This window comes from Neopsephotus bourkii, unplaced genomic scaffold (genome assembly GCF_033783945.1).
Source record: "Neopsephotus bourkii isolate Nb327-2 ecotype Australia unplaced genomic scaffold, CSIRO-AGI_Nbou_v1 NB_659, whole genome shotgun sequence".
Classification (NCBI taxonomy): domain Eukaryota; kingdom Metazoa; phylum Chordata; class Aves; order Psittaciformes; family Psittacidae; genus Neopsephotus; species Neopsephotus bourkii.
In genome coordinates this window covers 698,555-719,698 of record NW_026901158.1, presented here as the reverse complement: position 1 = coordinate 719,698, position 21,144 = coordinate 698,555, and the positions used below count along the sequence as shown (strand labels likewise).

The window sequence follows — 21,144 nt, the reverse complement described above, 5'->3', positions numbered from 1 at the left end:
ATTTAAACTGGATTGCGTCTCAGTGTCTCCCTTTGCCTTTGTTCAGTTCACCAGGTGGGAAAGTGGTCATTTGGAAATCTGCTTTGTGAGTGCTGAGCAAACTGTGCTCCCCCCCAGCCCCGTGCCTGGCACAGACCAGTTCTGCCAGAAGTGGGCTTTGGCAGAAGTAGTTTTGCACCCGAACGCTCCAGAGCCCTTTTTCTCTGCAAGATACACCCAACTATAACTGGTTTTGTTCTTAGTGGAGGCTGAAGGGCTTCAGCTCCTCTTTGCCAGCAGGATTAGCCCTCACTATCGACTGCCTGCATTTGAGAGGCCAATAATTGTAGAGTTCTTCAAGGAAGTTGCATCTGACAGCGAGCTCCTATTGCCTCGAGCCTTTGTAACCAAACCCAGGGCTGAGTGCTGCGAGTGATAGAAACACTCAGGCTGGTTGTCAGCGGATGGAAACTGCAGACTCAACTTCTGCTCTGCTCAAGGGGGTAACTGATAGGCCTATTAGGGAACCTGGTTTCCAGATCATGCCAAGGGCCAGTGATAATCACAGTGCAGGATATGTGCACCTGATGCCTCCACCAACCAAAGTGGGTCTGAGCTGTCAGAGCTACCTGGAGCATGGCTGATATGGATCCTGATGCTTTCCTGCATGCTGAGTTCCCATTGCCTTTGGTTTGAGTCTGTTCACACTGTTGGGAACCATGTCCTGCTCATGGCCCCGCAGCAAACTTGCTGTAACCTCCAGGATGTTGCCAGCACGGCTTGAATTGGAACAAGCTGATCTTCAAATGGAAAGACTCAGTTGCCACATCAAGTCCCCTGAGGCCATTGTTCCTGCATGACAGCACTCCCCTTCAGAGGGTTTGCTGGATGCTGGGTAAAGAAACCCTGCAGGCTGCTGGCAGTCCTGGACTCAGGACTGGGAATTTCAAGCTACATTGAAAGCTTAAAGGTCTCTTCCACAAGCAGAGCAAGCCCAAACCTTCCAAAATCAGAAGATGGCTCAAAATATGCATTTCCTAGGAGACTTGCTCCCTCCCCATTCCAAGCTTCAGCCATTATGGGCCTCATTTGCTCTGGGATCACTAAGGATGAGCATTTCCTTTATGTATGGAAAAGGAAGCAGCTATTCTTCCACAGCCTCTAGGGCCACCAGGAAGAAACCAAATGTCCTGAGCCTGCTGGTAGAATTGAGAGCTAACCGTGAGAACTGTTCTACCACCATCAGAAACAGGAGATCAGATTTTGGGAGTGATGTAAATCCCTCCCTACCTAAGACCTCTAAATCAGGACCTAAAAATGCAGAAGGCTGTCTAGACGTCTTTTAATCAAGAGCTCATTCTTCTTCTGCCTGCTATTTAGCATGTAAGCACCATGGCTGAAATCATCTTCCGAGCACATTGACTACAGAATTGCAGGGAGGAGGCACCACCATGTCATTATCCTGCTCAGAAGAGCCTGGTTAAAAATACACCACACATCCATGCCGGCTCCGGTGCCGAGAGGGGCAGGAGCTCTCAGATGCACTCACCAGCTCAAAGGGAGCTGATAATTCTCTCAATTAGAGAGAAGCAATCAGCTGGGATCCTGTGGGTTTCAATCTGTTTCCTATTCCCAGAATTATGCATCAGTGAGAGATTCCTGGTTGAGATTTGGGCTCCCATCTTCCCATCAGGGAAAGCAATGTAGCCCCTTGGGAATCATCTCATTAGTATCCATTGAATGTGGTGGGACATCCGAATGGAAGCAGGTGATGTCCTCACCCATAGCATTTTGGTGTGGATAGAAGCAGCAACCACAAAACATCTGCTCCACAGGAAGCAGTTGTTCTTACAGATGTGCTTTGGTAGCTGCTGTGTGAGTGCCCATGCCCTGAAATGATTTCCTGCTCCCTCCAAGTGTCAAACAGGATGGTAAACAGCTCTATTTCTGCTTCTATTTCAAGCCAATGTCATCTTGCTTCTGCTTATGTTCAGTTCTGGAGCCTCAGACCATGAGCTAATTTGGCTTCTTGGGCAGAGGCAGGAGCCAAATATAAAGAGGTGGGGGGGGAAAGAAGGAAAAGAAAGAGAAAGCAAACAAGCTCCCTGTTTTCCAGGGCTGGGATGGCACCAGCTCTTTCCATCCCATCCCTTAGCAACATAACCCTGCATTTTCTGTGATCACTCCCTGCTCTGGATTCTGCATGTGGCTGATGAGGGACTGGAACAGTGGCTTGTGGCTCACCACAGTCAAGACTGTTTTCATGTGGTCTCGGTCCCCTCTGAAGGATACAATGCTCAGGAATGAGGATATTACAGCTCTCGTGACCCACGGCCTCTCCCTGCTCCAGCGGAACATTGCGTTTCGGTGAGGTGGGAGTGCTGGGGAGATGCTCTCGTGGCACCTCTTCCAGGTTGTGTCTAAAGGCATCACCAAAGCCTCCCTCCATCCCTTCCTTCAGCAGCTTTTCCACAGAGCATCACCTACCTCATGTCCCTGAGCTTCTGCCAAGTGCTCCTGCCCCTGGAGAAACAGAGGAAGGGAGAAGCTCCTGGAAAATGACTGCTCCAACAGTGGAGCTCAGTCAGAAAGGGGGGTTTGTGCACGTGCTCTCTGGGATTTTTATTTGACAAGTGCTGACTGAACCTGAAGCATTTCAGTGAACGTAGTAAAAAATATTTCACCTTTTAGCATCATTCCCGGTTCCAGTTTTTCATTCCAACTGAGGAGAGGGATGGGGGACTCTCCTGGGACAGGAAAACTGACTCTTTCTGTTCCTTTTCCCCAAATCTTTTCAGCACCTTAACATAAAGCCAGTTTTCTGATAGAAAAATAAAACCTGCAAAAGCCATTCTGAGGGATGGCTCAGAGGCACACATGTATGTATATATATATATATACAGATGAACTGATAAGGGAGTTATCTGGCCTCACTGCAGGCCATCAGAACACGGTAACTCCCCAAAGCCCAAGCACACCTGATGTTTAATTCTCTCCAGGTTACACCCTGGGACACCTGTGTTAAAAACCAGGGCTGAGGAAAGGCACTCAGTGATGATACCGGTACCAGCCATGGCAGGAGATGCTCCCAGTGACCCCTGCACCTGCGCTGAGCCCCACCAGCTTCAGTTGTCCCTTTGCTGGCTCTGGCCGATGGGCACCATGTAAAATCAGTGCAGGACAGGGAAAGAGCAAAAAGAGACTCTCCAAACCCATGCTCCCCCCATCCAGTTTCCTATGGGGGAACACAGCAGAGATTTAGCTGATTTCTGTCACCTTTATCCTACTTGCACCAACCAGCTCAGGTCCTCCCATCTCCCCACACAAATCCAGCCTCAGCCTCCTGCCCAGAGGCTTTCATTAACAAACAGCCACGATCTTCCCAAATTCTCCTTAGTTCTGCACACTGAAGGACTGTCAGCTCCCAGTGCTGGGAAAAAAACATCAGGCTCTTTCAGGCTTCACACGGCTCTTTGTTGTAAGATCATTGGAGAGCTAATGGCCATTCATGAGCTCCCAGTGTTGCAACACGATCCTTTCTTTTTCCAGAAAAAGAAGGAAAAAGGGCAAGAAAGTCTTTTAGCAGAGACTCCACCAGTTCCTTTAAGGGGAATAGAAACAGGAACAAAATCAAACAGCAATTAGCTGTAATTATACTTTAGCCTAAAAAATCCCACACATGTGAGATGATTACCAGAGCAATTACTGAGGACTTCTGTGCGTATTTGGCTGGCATCATTACAGCGAGGGTGCCCTTCAGAAGAGAGCAAATTCCTTCCCCTCCTGGTTGCTGGGTTTTCCTCTTCCCTGCAGACCTGCCGTCTCCAGTGATGGCTTTTGCAGTGTCTGGAGCTAAGCAAGGGAGAGGTGAAGGTAACAACCCTAAAATGCTGCTGCTGGACTGAGGAGATTGGGGGAAAACATAGGAAAAAAGTAAATCGCACCCCTTGTGTGTGTTGTGGGAGGGTGATAACCGAGGGCTGGAGGCATGAGCCGGGGCCTTGGGTCCCCTTTGTGTTTGTACCCTGGCTGCAGTGGGGCTCGGGCATCAGAAGAACATCACATTTTCCCTGGGAATGGCACACGAGGCTGCAGCATGAGGACAAACCGAGGGGTTTCCACCAGGGAGATGGGGCTGGGGTGGTTTGGTCCTGCTTGCAAAGCAACAGCACCCGTGGGAGCGGTGGCAGCGTGGACAATTCCACCTGTCCCCATGGAGATGTATTGTCAGTCAGGTCAGAGCCTGTGCTCAGGGCTCATTCTTCCTCCAAAGGCAGCGAGCGGAACAGCCGGCGGCTGATTCCTATTCCAGCCAGCACCAGTGGTTAATCCTGACTTATGGAGGAAACATATGGAATGTATTGAAAAGCCATGGCAGTGCTCCGTGCAGCTCCACTCTCCCTCTCCTTGGAGCAGGGACCAGCAATATTAAACATCTGTGAGTCTTCAGCACGGGCTGTCTTACCGGGTGAGCTCTTCCCCGTGGGCCACTGCTCAGCCCAGCCTGCAGGTACCATGGAGGACGTGGCATTCCTTTGGCTGGGATGAGCCCACTCCCCAGGAAACGTGCTCCGCTTTCTCAAGACATGGGGCTTGCAGATGGAGCAGAACTGCCGTCACATCCAAACTTTCCCAAGGCGCTTGGCTGTGGGGTCTGGCTGAGCAGAGGCCCCAGGTCCTGCCAGCCTGGGTGATCCATCCGGGTAGATCGGTGTCATGGTCTCCTGTCTTTAGGAAGTGCGGTTTTCTTTTAATAAACCCCAAACGAGCAGCACTTTCCCTTGTGCTGGCTGCGGCTCTGCAGGGCCAACAACCCCCTGTTACGGGGGCTGTTCTGAGAAGCCCCCTGCCCACGGCATTAAACGGGATTCCAGCGCCGTTGCAGGTTTTGCTGAGCTCAGCACAGGGCCAGGCGTTCCCTGGGGCTGTTGGGGTTGGAGAGGAGCAGGGAGCAGGATGGGTGCCCATGCAGAGCTCAGCCCGTGGGCAGCTGCCAACACCTGCGAGCCTGGAGCAAACGTGATCCAACCTGCCCGGATCAAGACAGCTGCTGGGAGGATGAGGAGCCAAGACCCGCATCCACCCTTTCACCCGTCCTGTGCTCCAGAGGGGAAGGAGAGCAGAGTCAGGGTCATACGAGGGCACCGTGGTTTCCAAACACTGCAACAGCCCCACCAGAGGCTACTGGGTTCCATCGCTGCCTTGGACCCCAAAGCACTTGGGGCTGGAACAAATAGTGTTGGCCCGGAGACCCTGAGGTTCAGTCTCCTTCAAACCATCTAGCATCAGGGCTGAGCAGCACTCAGCTCTGCACTAAACACCCTGGTGCACATGGCCAGTGGACAGGACCTTCTGCCAGAGGCTTTGGTGAGCTGCAGCAGCTGCAGAAGACAGCAGTGGAGATCGAGTCCACACTCCTCAGCCACTGTGATGGGAAAGAAGTCTCCCTGTCCATGCCAACAGCTCTGCAACCTCCGGAAAGCAAACCTGCACTGGGCTGCCCAAGCCAGGCACCAAGGTGCAGAGCTCAGCACTATCCCTTTTTAACCCAGAAGATTAATGACTTCAGCGTAAAATCTAACATTTCTTGAACTCACCCAACAGATCTTATGTCAACTGAGCATTCTTTCTAGAGTGCCTGCAGTGTTTATTCAGTGCAGCCGCTGGTTTATTCTAGTTAAATATCTGTTTCAATTCGAGGCAAGTTCATTGTAGGTTCCTATTTCCTCACTGCGGAGCTCGAGGATAAAAACCCCACTTGACAGCTGAGTAAATGACACCGATAAAGAGCTCTACTTGGCCTGTGAAACAGCTGAGAGATGTGGAGCAGAAAACTGAGCTAAAGATGTGTGTGTGTGTGTTATATATTTGTTGGCTCTGCTCTGGCGTGGACTCCATGCCTCTGCTTTCCTATGGCTTTGACCAAAAGCCAGGCTGGGTACACTGAGGACAACATCACATTTCTTAATTGTAGCTGGGATTGCTGCTGGGAAAAGTGGCTCGTTTACTTCTGAGGGCTCAGCGTGAGCTGCAAGACCCCTGGGATAGCTCGAATGGAAAACATCTCTGTGCTGCCTCCCAAAAAGAGGAAGAATGAACTGCCAAGGCTGAAAACACGGGCTGGTTCATGGGACCCGGAAGGTTCCTTTGTACAAGATTGATTCTCCTGCACAGACATTTCGAGATATTTTTTCTGGCTTTTAAGTTAAGGGAGAAAAAAGACACTGAGCTCCGTGCCCTGGGAAGGTTTTAAATCAGCGCAGCCCTTAGGTGTGCGCTTTGTGGCGCTGCTTGAGGTAAAACCCTGTGCTCCAAGTGCAGTGAAAGGATGGCGAAATAACCACGGATCCTCCTAAGGACTTTGGGAAAGGTTCTTGTGAGCTTCTATGAGGCCATCTATAACAGAGCTTTGTGGGTGTGGATGTGTGTTCACTCGGGGTCTGAGCCAACGGAGCTCAGTGGGAGTCCTTTGAAAGTCCTCTCCTATGCCCTGAGCAGGCCCCGGGCTCGGCTTGTACTGGGAATATTCATGGGGAAGGATTTGCTTGAAGGAATGTTTTGTGGAAGGAGCAGATTTCCAGAGCGTGTTGATAGGAAGTGATTACTGACTCCATAAATAAGAGCATTTGCACTGGCAGGAGTGAATTAAGTGAAGAGTGCATTAGGAGTGCGGGTCATCCAAAGCCAAAACCCACGGAGGAGAGTCTTTTAACTCCGAGGAATTGCTCACATGATAGCAATCTTCTCCCGTATTTGAACTTAGGATCACATCACCCGGGTGAGCTGCTTGCCATGTGGTGTGGCAGGAGGGAGCAGAGGCTGGCCAGAACATGAGCTGCACCTTTGCACCTATGGGTAAATAGTAAAGCTCTGCTGGTACTGGAGGAGTGGGAGAAGTCAGGGATGTCCCACTGGATGCACTGGGAAGGACCATGTCAACCAGAGCCCGCCGGGGCTGGGGCCCTTCTCCTGCGCTGGGCTGCGCATGCTGGGTGATTGCTCTCCTGGCCTTCCCCTCGCATCAGCTGTGCCAAACACTGAGTGGAACCATCTGAGGAAAGCTGGAAGTGTATCAAAGATGTGATTTGAACACAGTAATTTAGTCCTCATCTGCAGTCCAGAATCACCATCTGCTCAACGTGTCCTGCCCTGGTTCTGCACCGCTCAGTGAGGACTGTGTACAGCATCCCCAAGCTTTGCCTTTGGCTCTGGTTATAAAATGAGCCAGAAACCTGATTCCTATCTTTCTCTGGTGTAAGTCGTACTGATGTTAGAAGAGGAGAAGCAACCCCCCATGGAAATATCACAAAATGGTCAGGGTCCTGGAGGGACTGGTTGGTTTATGGGGGAGAATTAGAACCTGGATGTATAGCTTGGCTTGCAGAGGTGAGTTAGAGAAGTGGACATGATAGCAGCCTGGAAGGATTTCAAGGGTGTGAGCACAGAGGACTGAGATGAAATATGTGGGATGGTACAAGGAGGTATGACTAGGAGCAAAGGAATGATGTGGAAGAGGGGAGGACTGTGCATTACGAGGTGAGCGAGATCAGCCCGTGGCCCAGTTTCACACTGTTGTCATGAAAACCTTGGAAATATGGATTTTCAATTTCATTTATTGTTCTGAAGTGCCATTAAACAGGACTGGGCTTTGCCAGCTGGGCTGGGGACTTTCAAGAGCAATCATAGACACTTTTCGTGCATTATCCCTCTGTGCAACATCATTTATTGTGCTGTTTGAGGAGCTTAAGGGTCCTCTCTCAGTAGCAGTAAATACAGGTATTAAACCAGGGATGTTCCTGGGGTTGCCACAGTAAATTGGTAGGAAAGCAGATCCGCACTCTAACGGATTTTAGTGTTCGCCATGCGTGACGTGGGATCTCGTTCTCATCTTTGACTGGACCAGCCTCTATCGCAGCATCGAGAGCGCGATCTGGGAACGGCTGTGTTTTATCTTAGCGAGAGGAGCTCATTAAAGCCCTCTTACGTCATGCGCTGGGAAGCTGCTGCTAATCGGGGACAGATGAACTGAGCCAGACAACATTCAATCCTCTTTCAACTTTCGCCCCAGTTTCCAAGCGAGTCCCTCCCCGCGGAGTGCCGCAGCCTGCCTGGAGCCCCGGCCTGCCTCTTCCCATGGCTGCAGTTGTGTGCTGGTGACTCTGGTGTGCAGGCGCAGGCCTTGGCTCCTCCAGAAGCACAGGCACTGGGATGCTTTCTGGCCTACTTAAAAGAGAGCAGCAAGAGCCGTGTGTCCTTCTTAGCAAGGGAACCTCAGGCTGAGAGAGCCTCGAGGGGATGTCAATAGAAACCAAAGCTTTAATTTGCTGCAAATAAAAGGCAGAAGCAATTTACATTAATCAAAAAGCTCTTCAGAGGCTTCCAACCCGGTTTTTACAGACTGGAGGAGCTTTGCAGACAGAGGATTCCCACTGCTGGGGCTCGCAGGGTCAATGTCTCTGCTGGCATCTCTCTGCTGCCTCCACAGCGTGGTCAGAGCAGCTCAGGGCAAAAGGCTGCTCCGATCAAACAGCATCTCCTGCTGATACCCACCAAATCACCTCTATCCATGGGTTCTTCATCAGCTCTAATCACCTGTGGCTGAAGGAGCATTTGCCTATAGAACAGCATCCAAGGGAAAACTTGGCATGTCACCATAAGTACATTTACTGCTGATTTATGATCAGGCATGTAAGCAGAAAATCGGGTTTGCAGTGTTGGGATAGACACCAGCAATTTTCCCTTAGCCAAGCTGAACCCCCAGGCTTCCTGAAATCCATTTATCACTGTGCTCCCCATCTCCTCGGGAACAGCTCTGCAGCAAGCAGAGAATAATTCCGTATTCCATGAACCTTCTTCACCCACTGCTGGATCCAGGGAAAGCTGCTGACCTGACCAGGATTTGCTCTTCCACAAATCCATTTATAAAATATCAACAGGAATCTTTTGTTTTGGAGACAGGGGGTTGAGGAATGCTGAGAACAACGAGCGTAGGTGACAGTCCCGTGGCAAACCAGTGCTGGGGTCAGGACTGGAGTTTTACAAGCCAGTTTCCAACACATTCATTTTCTGACAAGGAAAACTTGGTATTTTTCCCAGAAAAACATGCACAAATCTCATTTCTCTGTTTCTTGCTACAATTACTTGTGCTGCATCACTGCCCTCAGAGTGCTCGCAGCTTGGGTGTTCTCTGGGACAAGAAAGTGAAGAGCAAGATTCAGAAGGACATCTCCATGTATACGTCCTGATGTGCATGGGTTGCTGGGCTTTCTGGGTACTCCAGACCACAGCATTCCTTGGGGGAATCTCTCTCCAGCTTTCATGAGCCCCTCAGCCCATTTCTGCTGTAGACCCCAAGGAGCCCGTCCCATGACACCCACTTCCATCACCACAGGCATGATGGGGCATGGGGGGAGCACTGCTGGCTTGGTGCAGATGATCCCCGGGCCGTCCCGCAGCCTGACACACCATTGCTCACGGCTGTTGGGGACCAGACAACAGCCTCCAGGCCCATTTTGGAAGCCTCCTCACAAACACGCACAGCACAAACCACAGGAGGCTGCTGGGTTCATCCTGGCAGCATTTACAGCGCAGCCACCACAAGCCAAAGGGAAAGCAGTTCTGCTGCCGACGCGCAGGAAGGGGCCAGAGGTGTTTTAGGCAGCTTTCGAGTTCTCATCTTGTGTGCACCACTTGATGCTTAAGGTCTGACTAGCACTGGAGCTCTCCTTCCCCTCCAAATGGGCTCTGGTTTTCGTAGGGAAAGCAAGAAGGCTCCAGCTACCATGAGCTCACGCCAAGTCTCCAAACAAATCTGTTTGAGGTGCCTGGTCCAAGATGGGGCGGGAGAGAGGGGGAAAGGGGGAAAAATCAGGATAAGAAAATGTTTCTTGTAGGAATATTGTGATTATTCAGTTTATGAACTCGCTCATCTCCCATTTGTCTGCAGGGAACAACATGCAAGGCAAGAAGCAATTGAAGCTCGTGCATGACCTCAAACACCAGCAGTGAGCGCCCATTCCTCAGCCCCAGTGTCAGAGCCAAGAAGCAAGGGGATGGAGGACACCGTCTCCATCCACTCAGGGCAAGCAGGGATTAAACCCATTCCCAGGGGAGTATCCATCAAGTGGGCTGGCACGGCTCTGGCTATGAATGACATTGATCAGGGTGTTTACAAAACAGCCTCTACAAAATATCTCGGCTTCCTTATTGGTGAGTCAAGTGGAAGAGCACAAGGGGCACGTGGGAATGTGGCCACTACAACAGCATTTAATTCATTCTGCTGATGCTTTTGTGCATGCAGAGCCTCCCATGCACAGCAGCACAATGCATGGGGCTCGCAGGCCCGATTCCTGCCATGGTGGTGGTGAACAGCTTGATATGTGGCTGTAGGCAAGAAATCCAACCTCCAGGTCTCCACTTCAGTTGTCCCCAGGAGAGGCATGGCCATAGCTCACTGCCTGCGCCTTCCCATCACGTCAGCACCAGAAACATGGGGGTTGATTCTCAATGCCTGTTAAAGGCATAGGGAGGGGATGGGGCAGCATCCTGCAGCTCCAGGGCTGTTGCAGCCTCTTATCTCAAGTGTTACCAATGCCAAGCTCTGCTTCTGCTCTGAGCCCCGTCTCAAGCCACTGTTTAAAGGAAGAGTGGAGAGGAACTCCAGCTAGGCTTTCTGTGGATGTTGTCTATATGGATAGAGGTGTTTGCAGAAGCCTTCTGGGTAATGGGAATGATTAAGACATTACAGTGGTCTTTCCTGGGACAACTCAGAAATAAGTGCCTGAACTAATGGGAGTTCGGGGGGGACCTGTTAGTCATTTTTACAACCATCTCTGCTGCTGGTGTGCAGCGTCTTTGCTGCTCTTCCTACCAGAGCCACAGGGGAAAACTCTGTGTTAGTGCGGATGTTAAGATGCCACTGGAGGGGAATGGGGGTGTGAGAGGAAGGCTCTGGGCAGCTAACGCATTTATTCAGGATGAATAAGCCCCTTGTGGTAAGCAGGGCTGCCTAATCTCCCTCTCCCATAGTGTAACTGCTCCGATGGTATCAGATCTTTGCTATAACTGGCAATTTTTCCTACCAATTACCCGCCGGTTCCAGTCCATCTCCCTCTGAAATAACAGGCAGGTCATTAATGTCAAATTCCAATAGGATGATAAGGGAATTTACTGCTGAGATGATCACCAAAGCCAGGGTGATGAATGGGCTCAGAAGGATTTTACGGTATTATTTCCCAGCGTTCACCAGGCAGTTATCTCCTTCCCTCGGCACTTTGTGTCTGTAGCTCAGAGCTGTCTCCTCTATGGCTCCTCAGCTTGCTTTTAGGGTTTCATTCTGTATGAGGATGCACATGTTCCTTCAGGCTCTATTTTTGTTACAGATGCTCTTGTCCAGGAAACAAGGCAATGACAATGAGATCCATCATGGGGATGCTTTTGACTGGGTTTGTTGTACTTGGCACCCTGTCAGCACCCGGGTCTATGATGAAAAAGGAGCACGTTTAAGGTACTTTAATCACTGCCGAAGTGCCGTGTAGTGTGTTAAAATGAGCTGCTTTGCTTTTGAAGCTGCAGAGGAGATACAGTTTACAGATCAGCTCCCCAGTGCTGCTCAGCTCCAAGATTTAGGTTGTTTGACTTCCTTTCCTAGAAATGAGCTTTATAGCTTTATCTGAAGCTGTTTAATAGCAGAGATGGATCAAAGCGAAAGACTCCCAGCTGCAGCCCAATAAATTTGGGGCCCAGGCTGGTGGTAAAGCAGGTTGTCATCTAAAGGGCTGGTCTAGTCCATGGTACAGTTCAGGCTTCAGTGATCCCAGCCATCGGGAGATGCACAGCCTCTTTCCTTCCCCAGGCCCAATTCAGACCAGTGGCCAGCAGCAGGAAGCAAAGCAGAGCCAGGGGAACCCCTGTTTTGCCATTTCTGGTGAGGAGGAAAGAGAATCTGCTCTCTTCAAGCAGCCCTAGGAAGCCTGACACCCGACCAGCAGACCCCAGCAGATCTTCGCGCACTGTTTTCCTCTTCAAGCCAGATTCCTCAGTGTCCTTTTCTCATCAGATATCCTCTGTTGGATCACTCTGCCCTGGCAGCGTGATGTAGAAAGCAGTTGCTACCATCTGATAGAGCCCCAGCACAGACAGACGCTGACAGTGGGGAAGAGAAATAGGGCTGAGGGTGCAGGTTTATGGTTTGTTTTTGCAAGAAACATGATCTAGGGAAGATCTGGAGCTGTACCCTGATGGTGTCCTAACAAGGAAGGGCAGGGGACGCTTCCCAGGGCTTGTAACCAGCTGGAGGATTTAACCCGGGCTGTTTTTCTCATTCCCAGAGATGCAATCAGGGCTAACACGTCCCTTTGTTGTTATAACCGGTGTGGGTTTTTCTTCTGGGGCAGAAACGGATCATTTCCCAATGGGAAGTGCTGCCCCTTTCCCCAGCTCTGGCTCTGGTCAAGCCCGGTGCTGTTCCTGCTGTGCTCTGCACCCCAGCACAGCCAGGCCTTGCAGCTCTGCCAGAGCACGAGATGGGGTTAGAGAATCGCTCCCCCTTTGTGTTGGCAGGGATCAGGAATTAGATGTGGTTCTTATTTTTAGCTGTATTTTTGCTGCTTTTTGCTGTTGCCTCTGCAGGGAGCAGGTAGGAGATGGGGAGGGCCACGGGCAATGAACAGCTCCCAGAGGTGCCTAAACCAAAGCCATCCAGAAAAAAAAGCCCATCTGGAAGAAAAGCCTTCATTTCTCTGAGTAAATCCCTCCTGTCCCAAAGAGTAAAGCAACTTGTCTGTGAGGAAGGGACTGCACCACTGCAAGTCCCTCTGTGTGTCACGAGGAGCAAATGTAAAGCAATGAAACAGCACCTCAGCATCATCCCCATCAGAATCCCACCCTGGGACTGCTGAGGGAGCCACCACCATGATCCAGCGGTTTCTACCTCGGGTTTGGGTGGGTCAATTCATCTCCTTGTGCTCATGTTTTTCCTGTATAAAGCAGAGATCTCAACCTCCTGTGGTTCTGCTCTGTATAAAGGCAGCAGGAGGAGTACTGCTCTGCCAGGTCCCACTGGCCTTTGTTGGAACAAGAGATACTGATGCTTAGAGATCATTAGTCTGATCCAGGTGGGCCTCTTCTATGATATCTTGCAGGGAGTGAAGTCCAAGGTGTTTAGAAGCAAGAGCCCTCACTGAAGTCAGAGAAAGACACAGTTTATGCTATATTTAAAACTGACCAGAGGGCAAGCGTTTGATCTGTGTTCAGCCTTTCCCCATTTTCTTCTGCAGATAGTCACATTTGGGGATCTGCAGTCTGGATCTAATACATAGCACAGTATTAATAGATGTTGGAAAAGGCTGCTACAAGCTATTACTGAGGCAAAGTAAAAGAAATCAGATGTTTATATCCAATTATGCTGTTGTGCAGATCAGGGGCCAGGAGGGAGCAGAGGCAGTAAAAAGGAAAAGTGTCTTTTTGTGAAGGGGGATGGCGTCGAGATGGATGGATAAGGAGAGGGACGCACCAGGGGCGCGGGTTTCCCTGGCATCCCTCTTGCAGGGCAGAGCAGGGGGGAAGCAAGCCCCAGATCTGCTGAGACCCCCCCTCAGTGGAGGCCAAAGGGGGTTCCCTGCCCGTGGTGCCTCCACTGTGACCCTGGTGTTGGTGCATCCTCTCTGCCCAGACTTTGCTCTGAAGCACACACACGTACATCAGCATCGTGCCTTCTTGTGCTCCCTCCCGCAGGGGTTTCCCAGGCATCAGTGGTGCTGAGCCAGCCTGTACCAGTGGTGCTGGCCCCTGCCCTGGCACCCAAGCCCCAGAGGGAGCTGCTTGTGCCCCTGGGGACCACAGGACTGGCACGTATCACCCAGCCAGTGACAGGGGAACTCCCCATGATCTCAACCAGAGCTAGCTCCTCACTACAGGCCTGGGCTGTAAAACCCCCTCCAGCATCCCCAGGCAAGGTCCCAGCCTGTCCATGCGGCCCGTGGGAGGATGAAGGCAGAAAGAGGGAGAGGGGGGAGAGATAAACAATTTCCTACACAGTTGTGGCTCAAGCCCATCTTACAAGAAACACATGGTCCCTGACACAACATTTAGCTCCAGTGTAACATGGTCCATTTGGAGGCTGGTGGCTGTGTGGAGAGCTGTAGTAAAACATTCTTTGCTGGTAACACACACAGAGAGAAAAAAACACCCTTAGTAATAGTAACTGTGGTTAACTCCATAAAGGCTGGAGGATGCGGTGGCAGCGAGCTGCTTCTGGAGCAGGATGTTTGCCCAGCATCCCTGGCAAACCCCAGCTCCACTGGCTTGAGATGCTTGGCCTGGCTGGTGCTGCCCCCCTGGCTTTGCCCCATTAGAACAGAGAAGAGGAGCCAGGGTCTCTGGGGCTGGATTTTTCCCTTCAGTGAGCAGTTCCCTGCTCAGAAAACGTTCTCGGGGAGGATCCTGATGTGGGGCCAAAGAAAAAGCCTTTTTTTTTCTCCTTTTTCTCTCTTTTATTCAACTTTCCTGCTCATTAGCTCAGGAACTTACAGTTGGAGTTGTCACCGGGCTCCTCCTGCCAACATACTGCAGGGCTCCGTGGAGTTACATCATTTGGCCTCGGAGGAGCAGCTAAGTGGAAACACATTTGGGTTCGCTCACGCTGCTCCAGCTCCTCACTCACTCCCTGTGTCCATGGGCACAGAGCACGGGGTCAGGCGGAGCCAGGGCCCTGCACCAGGGCATGACCCCCCCCCCCCGACCTCTTATCCCATGGGCACCGAACCCCCCAAGCCACCCAGAATCCATCTGCAGCGTATCCAGAGCATCCCTGTGCTGGTGGGAGCGCAGGGGGCCGGGTGCTGAGCTCATCCTGGCTGAGCCACAGCTTTAATCCCTGCTGCCTCTTGCTTCTTCCCTCGAATTTCTCCTGGACCCACGTCCTTCCCCCTCCCAGCTCGCCTGGAGCCAACGTGACCCCATGGTCAGCGCTCCCTGCCCTTCCTGCTCCTTCACTCTGCTCTGGAGCACAGCAGCTGCTCTGCCCAGACAACACTGATCTTTAGTTCTGCCATTTCTCCAGGAATTGCTCCTTCCCAGCTAGCACCAGTGAGGAAATGGCTGTATCTGGTGGGCTCCATCACGCCGGTCCTCATTATCAAGGGCAGGAGGAGGAAAGAAAGGGGCTAGATGGTCATAAAGGTCTGGTTTTGTTTTTCAACATCTGACACTGAAGTGTTCTGTAAAATACCTGAAGGAAAGGGAAGTTCAGAGGGACCCTTGCATCTCTCACACCAGGAAAGGTCAAAGAGAGGGCTTTCATTTACAACTGGTACTGCCTGTTGATGATGCCCCAGGATGGAGCAAGCCACTGTGTGCAAGGGGCAATTCCTCCCATCCTCAGCGTGCAGCTCTTTCCATCCCTGTCCTGGCATCACCTGCCCAACACTGCCTGAGAAACAGGGAGAGGTGGAAAAGGTGATCCCAGCCCGTGTGAACACCACAGGACAGCTGAGACCAATCCCCCCAATCGCACACTTGCTCCTTTACATCGGGTCATCAAAAGCCAAATTAAACAGTCTGTTAATGCCTGTTCATGTAAAAGATAAATCGGGGTTTAGCAAAGCACTGCAGCCACCTCCAGCTCCAACCCAGCCCTCACATAACCAAGGGCAAATCGGATCCTGCAGAAGAGAATTCATTACTGATGCAGCCTGAAGTCTTTCTGACCATGACACTTGTGTGCAGTGCTAGTATTGCCTACACCAGCTTCACTTGCTCCTCTATCGGTCTATACGTTACAAGGGTGGCTGTAGCCCGGCCATGCCTGCAGTAACTCCACCTTGCGTGTTGCTGGCACTTCTCTACTCAAAGCCTAGAGGAAGGGGATGATGAAGCAAAACCGAGCATCCCCGGTGACAGGAGTTTTAATGAGTGGGTTTTTAATGAGCTGCAGGAAGATGCCTGTGCCCCAGCCCTGTGGCTGGTACTCTGGTTGAGCTGATCTGAAGCTTCCCCATCAGTCTGTGTCAGCGTGAGCCCCGTGGCTCATATCCTGGGTGCCACCAGGAGCTGCCCATGAATAAATCCTGATTTATAACCCTAAAGCCCAGAAGTTGTCCTGTTGGGGGCCAGCCCAGCCTTATTCCACCACCCAGGTCACGAGCTTGCTGGAGGAAGCTCTCTGGCTGATGCTTCATTGCAGCCCTTACCAAGACAAGCAACCCCTCTCCCTGCATCCATTCCCCACTGGGACACTGGCACCAAACTCCTCTGGGCTGGGGAGTCACCAGTGACCTTAAAGGGATTCTGTGGCCGTGGTTTGGGTTTTCTGTGCTCTGTGTTTAGTCATGAGAAAGCAATTTCTGCACAGAGCGCCCCGAGCTCCTCTCGCTCCTGCGTGGGCTGGGCTCAGGGGATGCGGTGCAGGGGTGGCTGCAGTGACTCAGGGCCCCGTGAGCCCACGGGAGGTGGAGGGCTCTGGGGACAGGAGTGGCAGCAGCGCCCAGGCCCACCGGGCACCCCCCACCAGCATCCCCCGTGCCTGGGCTCGGCTCCGCTGCTCCCGGAGCCGGGGATAACGCAGCCGTTAGCTCCATCTAGTGATGCTGCTGCGGTGCTCGGAGCGGGCTGCCCGGGGGGGGGGGGGACCCAGAGCCCACAGGCCCCAAACCCCCCCGGAGCAGGGCTGGGAGCAGGAGGCCCGCGGTGTGAGCAGTGCGGGGCATTCCAGCCGCAGGGAAGGAAGAGGGGAGCGTCAGCGACTGGGAAATAGGGAATTCCACCCCAGTGAAACAGGGAATCCAGCCCTGGGTGGTGCAGACCCTCCGGACCCTGCTCACATCCAGCGCTTCCTCCGTCTCCTGCAGACAGTGCCCAAGCGATGGGGAGACCCCCCCTGCAGCCCTGATCCAGCGCTGGGGCAGCACAGGAGGGACGTGGAGCTGTTGGAGCGAGGCCAGAGTTGTCCATGGAGCTGCTGCGAGGGCTGGAGCAGCTCTGCTCTGGAGCCAGGCTGAGAGAGCTGGGCTGGGGCAGCCTGGACAAGAGAAGGCTCCTGAAGGGGAGACCTTAGAGCAGCTCCAGTGCCTAAAGGGGCTGCAGGAAACCTGGAGAGGGGCTTGGGCAGTTTTGCAGCTTTAAAGGCAGCCCAAATGCCGGGTGTTTGCTCCCCAGGCAGAACAGCGCGGGGACACCAGGGATGGAGGAGGCCACTGCAGGTCACCAGAAGCCCATCCAGTCCAGCGGGCTCTGCAAGAACATTTAACCCAGGTAAACGGAAGGATCTGGGGGGTTCATCAAAGCCCAGTTCTCATCTGTCTTTGAATGCAGAGCTGCTGTCGGTGCTGTTGATTTTGTGCCCCCCTTGTCTCAGTGGTGCCAGGCCCCCAGTGACACACCCAAGTACATACATTAAGGTATAATGACAGTGATGAGAAGTCTCTATATTCTAGAGCCCACGTGCCTGTCCCCACTCCAGCCTTCCAGGACAGACCCCCACGAGCATCTGCTTCCGATTAAACATCATTGGGTTCCAGCCCAAAATAACTTCAAAGATTTATTGACTTCCATGATTTCCAAAGAGCTCCCAAGGAGCAGCGGAGAGCCTGGCGCTGGCTCCGCTATCCCGGTGGGATGAGGCTGTGCTCCTGATCCCACAGATTACAGAATATGGAGCCACTCACTCCCCATATGAATATTAACCTGAAACTATTTCCACCATGACATGTTAGGAATTTAGGATGAGCGCAGTTGTTGAGCAGACCAGAGAGCAAACCAGTGGTCCCCATCACCCAACCTCCTACCCCAGCAGTGACCTCCCATTGCCTGTGAGAACTTCCCTGCCTTTAGATGCTTGTGTCCTAAAGCAGGCGGAGCCACAGCTCCTCCTTGCATTTGTTTCAGTTCTTCTTGTAAGTGGACAGTCTCCCTCCCCAAAGAGATGCTCAGCATCCAGTCAAGCTCTGCAAGTGTGTGGTGGCGGAGCGTGCCACGTGCACAGGCTCAGCATCACTGCTGAGGTGCTTCTTCAGCTTTATTTCATTTTCTTTTTTAATCCAGAAATTTCAGCAGCACCGAGTTTTCTGTCACAATCCTACTTCAGAGTTCCTGTAGAGATGTTTGCTGTTTGAGTTTTCCCTCTAGAAAGCTTCTGAGCACCAGAAAGAGACGATTTTAGCTTTCCAAGGGTAGGGTTTTTTCATTTCTGTCCATTTGGCAAGGACCCAAACTTATTTTCTTAGGAAAAGTGTGAGCTGAGAGAGGGCAAAGTTCCTCCTGTGATCCCAGCACACAGCATCGGGAGGGTGCTTACACAAACAGCAGCAGCAGGGCTGAGCCATCTTCACCAGACTGTGTGGGGCAGGGGCACGCCGCTGGGCTGGGAGCCAGGAGCAGCCAGCATCCAGCTCTTGGCTCTGCAAACATCCCCTGGAGTGAGCATCTGCATGGCCCTGCCAGCTGGGATGAGCCTTTCCTGCCCTTTACCCTCTGCCCAAGCAACTCCTTGCCTCCCAGGCATCCCTCTGTGGTCCTGGCTGCCCAGGGGAGGAATGAGCTCTTCAACGCCTTGCTTTGTGCAAGCTCCTTCCTGGGCAGGCTGTGGGAGTGGGATGCAAGAGATGGGCAGCTGTCACTGATGGCTCGTGGTGGGACTGATGGCTGAGGTGCTGTGACAAGGGGAGGAGGAGGGGGTATGGAAGGGAATCAGTGGCCTCTTGGGGTGTTTCTCATAGGATGTCCCTCCTTGCTTCCAGGATCTGTTGAAACCAGGGTGCTGTTCTCTTGCCTTGAAAGCAGAGGCTCCTTAAAGGGGCTCTTCATTCTCTCAACCAAATATAGATCTACTAAAAAGCATGGCTCTGCTCTCTGCCAAGAGCTCCATTTCTGTCAGGATTTCAGGGAATACTTAGCATCTGCATTCCCTGGGAATTTCTTTCCAAGAGTTTTATGCTGGTCCTTCCCCCCTTTGCTGGAGGTCTGCAGGGAAGTGGTGCATGGAGCTGCTGGGCACCAGGAGAGCTGCTCCTCCTGTTCTATGGAACATGGTGCTTCCTCCAGGCCCTGCCGCTCTTTGTAAGCTAAAGCAAGACCTAGAGAGCAGGACACATCGGTTGGTGTCAGCCTGGTCTACCTGGAGCCACTGCGATGGGTTTGCACCAGAGAGATGGAATCAGCACGTTCTGCACAAGTGAGAGCTCTGCTGGGTCTCTGCTGAGCCATGAGCAGGCGGAAGGATGCTCTGGGACTGCCCCAGCCCTGTGGCTGCCCCTGTGCCCACCAGCGTGGCAAGGCAATACTTCTGCCTTGGGTTCTAGCGGGGAATACAGAGGGAGATATAGGAGAGGATGGAAGGAGAGCCTCCAGCAGGGAATGGGAAGGAGAACAAGCCCCGAACAGCTCAGAGCAGAGTGAACGGAGCTGGCGTGTAGCAGGAGCGTTCCCAAGCCTTGCGATCAGCAGTGGGACAGAAGAGTAAATTGGACACATATTTTCCACCCTCAGCTATCCACATTGCCCCTAACCTGATCCCAGTCAGATACACAGGGGCGGCTGCCAAGGAACTTGGATGACTCATTTGAAAGGGAGCCCGCACAGGAACCACGCACTCGCATCCAGCTGCCTCCTCTCTGTTGTTGTTTAGGGAGGACATTTGTGCTTGCTTAACTCACCTAGGAAGGGGCCAGCAGGGCCCTGGATGCAGGGGAGTCTGGTGTTCAGCCCAGCCTGGGACCACGCTGTGTATTCCTTAGCAAGATGGAGATGGAGTGGAGCTGCTGGGAAGCGCAGTGAGGGCATCGTGCTCGCTGCAGTGCCTTTGGCCTGTGAGGGCTCGGCTCTTCCCCACCAAGCACTGCTCTGAAGGGACCCCAGCAGTGGATGTCCATGGGGCTCCACTCGTGTTCACAGGGACAAAGCCCTCACCTCTCCCAGAGGGGACTGCAAACATGAGATGCGGAGAGCATCAGATGCAACCTAGGAGAGTGCTGATGTCCAGTGGGCAGCTCGAAGGGACGTGGTCAAACCTTGCTTAGGGAAACCCCAGGTTAAACGAGGCCCGAAGCCCACCAGCACATCTTACAGCAGGCAGAGACCGCAGCAGCAGTGTGTGTCCCTGCTCTCACCGAGCCTCATCCCCATCTCTAATCACAGCAGAAGGAATGCACTCCAGGAACCTCCCGTGCTGAAGAGGGGACTCACAACCCTTCATCCTCCCTACCCTGTACCAACCAGGTGGGATAACTCGGCCGAGCACTTTGCTGTCAGGAGCCACAAGAGGGCATTAGCTTTGTATTTTTCCCTACCCAGAGAAATCCCAGCCGGTTTCTGGATAATGTTCCGTTTTCCCGTGCCCGGGTAGAACTGTTGGAATATTAGCTTGTGAATCCCGCAGCTATAAGAAAACAGGCTGGCTGCTGACAGTGAGTCCTCTTTTTGTTCTTGCCGTTTGATTTTGTATTGGAATATTCTGCCTCCATGCACTAGGAAGGCAGAGACTGTGCCCTCTGTGAGGGGAAAAAGAAGAACGTTCTGAAAACTACAAAACCCCATCAAACAAACCCCATCCAAGACACCGCCGGTGCCTGGAGAAACGGAACAGGGATTGGAAATGTGGCAAAGCACGGCAGTGATTACACCTCATGTGCCATTCCCTCGGTAAGAAGGGCAGGCTCAGCACTTCCATCTCAGTTTGGTTTTGAAGGACATATTTCCTACCCCATCACATCTGGTGTCACTCCAAGGCATCCCACTGTCCTCAGCCGAGTTCACTGCCTCGAGCACTGTTCCATTTGCTGGATGAGGGCCGCATGCTCTAAGTACCCTGTAAGCGTGCAGAGATGTTTTGCAACCATGAAGTGCCATTAGGCCAAGGCCCTTAATTAGGAAACCATGCAAAGCAGAGGACTGCCACCGGCTGGAGCAGGACACGGATCAGCAGCAGAGTGCCCCTCGGTCTCCAAAGCTGTGTAAGTTTTCCAGTAACAGCAGTGCTGAAACAGAAATAGGTGAAGGAATAAATGTAGACCAAAGCATGTGAAAACGAGCCTCCTAGACCGGTGTTCCAAAGGGGAAGTGCTATTAAAAACATTACAGCCACTTTATCCATTCAGAAGTGAAAGGTAATGGTTGGTCTGTGTCCCCCATCCAAAAGGGGACATGTCCCATTGACATCAATGTGTGACAGCA

At 52.3% G+C, this 21,144-nt stretch overlaps 1 long non-coding RNA gene across 1 annotated transcript; it reads right to left on the bottom strand.

Annotated features, from left to right (window-relative positions):
- Positions 1-14,469: 14,469 nt before the first annotated feature.
- On the bottom strand, positions 14,470-20,787 carry LOC133211719 (uncharacterized). The gene is made up of 2 exons (XR_009725265.1): positions 20,674-20,787; positions 14,470-15,208 (listed from the first exon to the last, which is right to left on the bottom strand). It is a non-coding gene; the product is annotated as an uncharacterized LOC133211719 (long non-coding RNA).
- Between the last annotated feature and the right edge of the window lie 357 nt (positions 20,788-21,144).